Genomic DNA, 8,403 nt, shown 5'->3' with positions numbered 1-8,403 from the left:
CAATGAACTTAAGTAAAACTAAATATATTATATTTGGCAATAAAAAAAAAAGAAGTCAAAATTAAAAAAAAAAAAAAATTCTTTGGGATCTATATTGATGGACATTTGAATTGGAAAATGCATATAAATTTTATAAGGATGAAAATTGCTAAAACTATTGCTATTTAAAAATTTTTTACAAATCTAATGTCATTGAAAAATATAAAGGATTAATATTATAAAAAAACAAAACAAATAAATGATTAGTTAATAGGATTATGATTACTACAAATGTGTGAACTAATGGGAAGATGATTAACCTTATTTAATTCTGTTTTTTTCTTCTGTTTTTGGTAATGTAAAGTATAATATGTATGACTTTGTTTTTTTCTTGATATATTGTTTTATGGTAAGAGGGCTAGGCATAATAAGTTTAGACTTCAGCCTTGACCCTTTCGGTATTTGTCCTTATCTTTGATATGTTGAAGGACTGTATAATTTAATTTAAAATGTTTTATTTATTTATTTATTTTTTTTTTTTGGATGGATGACCGAATAAACTAACTAACTAACTATATTGTGCCTCATTCGGACTGTCAGTACAAATCAGATTTTTGTGCACATCCGATTGGAAACCAATCATATTTAGTAAATGTGAACAGCAAAAAAAAAAAATAAAATCACATAAAAATGTGATTTTTACGAATCCGGTTTGAGCTACATTCATATGTGGATTGAAATCCTATTCCAACTCCATATCTGGAAATCTGTTTCAGTCTGACCACTGTGATCAGATTTCACGTGGTTTATGTAACTTTCTCACATCATGTAAAACATAAACATGTCAGACTTTGTTATAGGAAACATGTTAAAAGTCACTGCAGAAACAAGGTTGTGTTGTTACAAGTGCTGATCGAGCAGAAAATGACAATACCCTATAAAAGGAGACATGTTTTGAGACCGGCGGAGATGACATAAAGCCAGAATAAAGCCACATATACCAGCCTCCTACATTTCTGCTGCTGCCTCAGAAGACGTTGTAGACCAGTGTGGTGGCTACACATTGTCATGTTGTAAATAAGACAGCATCTCTATCTTCACATTGCTGTTGTTGTTTTTGGTGTATGTCTACTAATGCAATGCCAGTGCCAATGCACCAATGCGGATATTCAGGAAAACAAAAAAGCAACACAAATCAGATCTGAACAGTTGCGATACACAGAGGGGATAGTCAATAATTTAGATCAGATTCCAATTGGATACACAATTAATCTGATTTAAGAACATGTAATATTCGAAAAAGCATAATAGGAGCACTTTATTAAATAAAAAAGCCTGAATTACAAAAACATTCTTGAAGTAATCTGATTTATTGGCCACTTAATTATTGCACATCATAAAATGTATTTCATCCTGGTAAAAATTTATATTAGAGAAATCTGTCCAACATTACGATTAATGAAACTGTACCTCAGAGAAAATACTTTACGACGTTATAAAAACACCCATGACTTTTGATTGTTATTTTCCGAGTTGCTTTCCATCCCAATAGGAGATCAATGTTAATCTCGTTCCTCGTTTTCTTATTTGGGATAAAAAAAAAAAAAAAAAGTATTCGCTAGTATGAATGGGAAAAAAAAAAAAAAAAAAAAAGATTTTGTTTTTGCCTCCTGTGAGCATTTAAACGGCCAGTCCTGTTGTACACTGTTCATGTAAAGGCCAGACCATCAAAAGGACCTTGGATCTCACCCTGGAAGAAGAATGAAACTTTATGCTTTGATGATAAAGCTTTCCAATATTCCGAGCAAACGTTTGTCGGGAAAAAGCCATGACAGGGAGCTATTAGTAGCAGAAGACATCAGTGAGGATGTCACCTGACTTCTCGCCCATGTTTGGTTCAAAATCCCTTTGAGGCTGACTAGTGTGGACCCGGCTGACATATGTGTAAGATGAGACAAGACTGTATCCAAAAGAACGAGGATTAACAAGAAAGACGGATCCTCTTTTACACTGCCCATGATTGATCATGATGACAGTCAAAGAAGTTTTTTGTGACTTCTCAGTCCAGGAAAGATTAAAGGCAGGAATTTCTCTGTATTGGTAAAAAAGAAACTGTACCATGATCATTTATAAAATATATTTTAATATGTATGTAAATATTTTAATAATATTTAAATAACATTGAATTGTAATAAATATATTAATTGTTGATATTATTATTATTAGTATTTCTGTTAAAAGACATCAGTGTTTTCATCCGAACCATAAACTTTTATCCCAGTACTTCTGTGATCATTCGAATTATTTTCTGGTTGAAAAGACTGTTTGTGAAGCCGTTTCATACCTATACATGACAACTGCTCTCTCTGGCTCAGCGGCAGCGCCAATGCAGATCTGAATGTTTGCTGTGATCGTACTTGTCAGAGGTTTAATAAACACAGCCGAATGGTTGTCATTTATAGGAATAAGATTGCGTGCAGCTCTATTTCTACGGATGCTGATTTTTAGAAGGCAGCTGTCTCTAAGACTCTAAGACGGTGAACAGGAACATGGTTTGTGTAACATTAGCAACACATATATTAGCTTTTTGATAATGTAGTTAAGCCTAAGGCTAATCATATCAATTACTGTTGTGTGTTGACTTTTATTCAAATTCTGAATGGATCATATATAGCCTAGAAAGTGGGCAAAGACCCTCACTTTACATTCACTGAAAAGTGGTCACTCATCTCAGTTCATCATGATCTCACAAAGGTATAATCAATAAAGTTGTCTCCACTGCACAATCTCTTAATTACATTGTGTCTACACTTTTATTCTTGAGCATGCAGAAGTCAGCGCTAAACAAAAACTACAGTGTTTTATCCAGTGAGTGGATTCTGACTAAATTAAAGGTGCAATCGAACGTTTTTTTTTTTTTTTTACAAGATGTAATATAAGTCTAAGGTGTCCCCTGAATGTGTCTGTGAAGTTTCAGCTCAAAAAAATCTATAGATTATTATTGTTATTTTTTTTAACTGCCTATTTTGGGGCATAATTAGAAATGTGCCGATTCAGGGGTGCGGTCCCTTTAATTTGCGCGCTCTCCGCCCACGGAGCTTGCGCTTGCCTTAAACAGTGCATAAACAAAGTTTACACAGCTAATATAACCCTCAAAATGAATCTTGTGTGTTCGTCATGCATTTGATTCTGAATGAGTTTGAGGCTGTGCTCCGTAGCTAACGGCTAATGCTACACTGTGTCACGGATCCCTTGTTCCCCTGGACTCCATTTCCCAAGATCCTCCTGTTCTCCACACCTGCACTCACTTCCCTCGTCAGCTCCTCATCATCACGGATCACCTGCACCTGGACTCTATCATCTGCACTCCCTTTATAATGCACTCACTCCCTGCACTCCTTGTCCGTTCTCTGTTTTGCTTAGTGTATGTTTGGTGTTCCTTGCCTGTGTTTATTAAAGTACGTCTCTAATTGTGGAAATCCGTATCTGCCTCATCCTTCTACCAGCTACACGTAACACACTGTTGGAGAGATTTATAAAGAATGAAGTTGTGTTTATGAACTATAGAGACTGCAAGTGTTTAATAATGAAAATAACCACGGCTCTTGTCTCCATGAATACAGTAATAAACGATGGTAACTTTAACCACATTTAACAGTACATTAGCAACATGCTAACGAAACATTTAGAAAGACAGTTTACAAATATCACTAAAAATATCACGATATCATGGATCATGTCGGTTATTATTGCTCCATCTGCCATTTTTCGCTGTTGTCCTTGCTTGCTTACCTAGTCTGTTGATTCAGCTGTTGATTCAGCTGTCTAATCCATTGATCATGGGCTGGCATATGCAAATATTGGGGGCGTTCACCCCGACTGTTTCGTAACAGTCGGTATCATGTTGAGATTCGCCTGTTCTTCGGAGGTCTTTTAAACAAATGAGATTTATATAAAAATGAGGAAACAATGGTGTTTGAGACTCACTGTATGTCATTTCCATGTACTGAACTCTTGTTATTTAACTATACGAGTCGCAAAATACGTACCAATACGTACATATCACTGCAGTTTTGATGTGAAATGTCCACTGAGTGGCATTAAAAGCATGTTCATTTTTTTTGGCCGGAACAGATAAACATGAATATTGTCCGTTTTTATGACATTGGTTTTTATACGCAGTTTTGATTTCACATTTGCACTCCATTGCGTTTTAAAATAACGTACCACCAACACTACACCTAAACCTACACGATAGTGTTAACAAAAGCAAAAGTGCCATAAAAAGCATCCGTAATTGTGTCGTTTTATCTTGTTTAGATCTCTCTTTGAGCTCTTTTACCATGTGAAGCCTTTCAGGGGATTCATACCCAAGGCTTGCTTGTCTTAAGTACAACTCTGTATCAGGTGAGCTACCGAGCAAGCTTGTTATATCAGAAAAGCGAAACATATAGAGCTGGTTAAGCGATGCAAATTCCAAATAAAAAGCGTTTTGAAGTCATAACATTATATTGTGCAAGGAGACGTGAAAACAAGTCTTTATCCATAATCTGACCCCGTAATCGGAACGGTGTATGAAAACGATTAAAGGCGCTTGCTGTTTTACTGTCTCTAGTGTTCATTTCTGTTGGAAACTGCAGTGATATGTATGCATTGGTATGTATTTTGGCGACTCGCGAAAACGTTCCCACATGTACGTCTTTCCTATGAGACCAGGTTGATAATTTGCTCTTCCTCTTCTTCTTCTGAATCAGTTTCTGGTTCAAACATATATGGCTGAATTAATTAATATACAGGTGCTGGTCATATAATTAAAATATCATCAAAAAGTTTATTTATTTCACTAATTCCATTCAAAAAGTGAAACTTGTATTTTATATTCATTCATTACAGACAGACTGATATATTTCAAATGTTTATTTCTTTTAATTTTGATGATTATAACTGACAACTAAGGAAAATCCCAAATTCAGTATCTCAGAAAATTAGAATATTACTTAAGACCAATACAAAGAAAAGATTTTTAGAAATCTTGGCCAACTGAAAAGTATGAACATGAAAAGTATGAGCATGTACAGCACTCAAAACTTAGTTGGGGCTCCTTTTGCCTGAATTACTGCAGCAATGCAGCGTGGCATGGAGTCGATCAGTCTGTGGCACTGCTCAGGTGTTATGAGAGCCCAGGTTGCTCTGATAGTGGCCTTCAGCTCTTCTGCATTGTTGGGTCTGGCATATCGCATCTTCCTCTTCACAATACCCCATAGATTTTCTATGGGGTTGAGGTCAGGCGAGTTTGCTGGCCAATTAAGAACAGGGGTGTGCATGTGCCATGGTCCTTAACACTAGAAGTCCCAGAGAGCAGCCATTTGGCTTTTCTACCTATAAAACCCGCAGGACAGCCGATGGGCTGGAAGTCTTTAGGCTAATATCCTTAATCAGCTGTGAACAGTTGCTTTTGTTATGTAAACAATGTGGGGCCATGCTGAGCCACTTCAAGGAAACTTGTGTTTCACTTTGCCATCTTAGGGAGAAATCAACCCACATGATTTTTTTTTCCTTTGTTGCTGAGATTTATTGATAAAAATAGTACAAAATAAAATAAAGAAACCAACCTTTTCCGGCTAAGAAGTTTATGCGCAAGTGACAGCGATGTGAAGAAATTGTCTGTGGTAACATTACACTAAACTGTGCTTTTAACATACTATCTGTATTTTAAAAAAAAAATTATTTAGTTACTACTTAGAGTACTCTTGAACCCATCTTTCATACACCTTTAAATGTACTCATCAGACATTGGAAATACACTTATGAATTATTTCAAATTTAAGAATAATATATGATAAATATATACAAAATGTATTTGTAATGTTGAAGGCAATATATTATAAATATATTTTGTATATATTCATTATATATTAATCTTATATTTGAAATATATCATAAGTCCATTTTTAAAAGTGTTTGAAAGATGGGTTCAAGTGTACTACAAGTGGTAACTAAATACATTTTTCTATACAGAGATAGTATGTTAAAAGCACATTTTAGTTCAAATTCATGGTGTCTCAAAATAGCACAGTTGAGTACACTTAGATGTTCTTAAGATTATCTTAAGAAGTACTAAAGAAGAGCTTTTAGTATATTAAGTACAAAATAAGTGCATGGAAATAGAGCACTGTACATTATGGAAGTGTAAAAGTGTACTAAAATAAAGTGTATTTTACTGCACTTTTTTTTCACCTGGGTAGACACTCCAACACTTTCCGTTTGCAATAAGATTATTTTTATTACCACACTGGCAGATATTGATCATTTTACTTAAGTAAAATGCACTTAATTTAGATCCCCCCAGGAAACAAGACTAAATATCATATATAATTTTCTCATATAGAAAATCCATCTTGATTTAAGATTTTTTTTTAAATTATTTGAAATAGGATAAAGAAAATACTTAGTATGAAAAGCATTTTTGCAGTGTGAATGAGTGAGTTAACTTTTTAAACATCACTTGCACTCCCTCATTTCAGGGTTAACATACTCAGAGTTTTCACTTAACCTCCTTTCTGAAACCGGCCCATGGTCAATCAAGTTCTCTGCTTTTAGCAGCCCTCCCTCCACCACACATACAAACAAGCCACCAGCAACCATTCACACACACACCCCCAACCCCCCTGCAGATTGCTCAGGTAATGACCATATTTACACATGAATTGATGCTAATGATAGCCAAAAGACTAGCCAGTTAGCATCCACTTGGCTAAAGGAGGGTTACAAATCTCTGGGACTTCTAGTGTTAAACCAGGTACTGGTAGCTTTAGCACTGTGTGCAGGTGCCAAGTCCTGTTGGAAAATGAAATCTGCATCTCCATAAAGTTGGTCAGCAGCAGGAAGCATGAAGTGCTCTAAAACTTCCTGGTATATGGCTGCATTGACCTTGGACCTCAGAAAACACAGTGGACCAACACCAGCAGATGACATGGCACCCCAAACCATCACTGACTGTGGAAACTTTACACTGGACCTCAGGCAACTGGATTGTGTGTCTCTTCTCTCTTCCTCCAGACTCTGGGACCCTGATTTCCAAAGGAAATGCTAAATTTACTTTCATCAGAGAACATAACTTTGGACCACTCAGCAGCAGTCCAGTCCTTTTTGTCTTTAGCCCAGGCGAGATGCTTCTGACGCTGTCTGTTGTTCAAGAGTGGCTTGACACAAGGAATGCGACAGCTGAAACCCATGTCTTGAATACGTCTGTGCGTAGTGGTTCTTGAAGCACTGACTCCAGCTGCAGTCCACTCTTTGTGAATCTCCCCCACATTTTTGAATGGGTTTTGTTTCACAATCCTCTCCAGGGTGTGGTTATATCTATTGCTTGTACACTTTTTTCTACCACATCTTTTCCTTCCCTTCGCCTCTTTATTAATGTGCTTGGACACAGAGCTCTGTGAACAGCCAACCTCTTTTGCTATGACCTTTTGTGTCTTGCCCTCCTTGTGCAAGGTGTCAATGGTCGTCTTTTGGACAACTTGATTGTGTAGCCTACAGAACTAGACTGAGAGACCATTTAAAGGCCTTTGCAGGTGTTTTGAGTTAATTAGCTGATTAGAGTGTGGCACCAGGTGTCATCAATATTGAACTTTTTTACAATATTCTAATTTTCTGAGATACTGAATTTGGGATTTTCCTTAGTTGTCAGTTATAATCATCAAAATTAAAAGAAATAAACATTTGAAATATATCAGTCTGTGTGTAATGAATGAATATAATATACAAATGTCACTTTTTGAGGAGGAGGGAGAGTCTAGCTAGCTTCTGTTTTGTTTGACAACACTTCGAACGTCAACAGGAAGTTACTCCACCCAGGATCGCTTAGAGCACCTTTAAGGCACAAAGAAATTATTTTCACAGGAGAAAATGTTGAAATATGTCATTTTGTTTATCAAAGATTAGTTTTAAGGAATCAAATTATTGACTGCAGGGGGACTTTAATATGTCTATGGTAGGCCATGCTGTAATTCAAATACAAAGTCTGCCTTCATTCAAGATCTCATACTATTAATCTCATACTCATACTACTAAGAAGAAGAAACACTTTTATGTTCACTAAATTAGACAAACATTTGGCAGCAACATGTTCTGCTTGGAAAATGTTTGTGCAATATGTGTTGGCGATACTGACTATCTGCAAATATTTCTTTGAGGTGTTTCATCTTTACTCTGTCTGGGTCTAAATCCTCATTGTTTACCTCCACAGTTCAATGGACTGGTTTAAATGTGATTTTACCCCTGATTTTCCTGCTGGCTTACTGTTTTATCTCATCAAGAGGCAAACAGCGGACCTACCGCATCAGATCTACTTTCCGCAAGTCGCTTCGCAAACAGGCCCGGGCTCACAGCAGGGACACAAATCCTCCCTAATCCAAATTA

Source organism: Chanodichthys erythropterus, chromosome 12, assembly GCF_024489055.1.
Source record: "Chanodichthys erythropterus isolate Z2021 chromosome 12, ASM2448905v1, whole genome shotgun sequence".
NCBI classification, from domain to species: Eukaryota; Metazoa; Chordata; class Actinopteri; order Cypriniformes; family Xenocyprididae; genus Chanodichthys; species Chanodichthys erythropterus.
The sequence above is the reverse complement of the archived record's forward strand: the minus strand, read 5'-3'. Positions refer to the sequence as shown.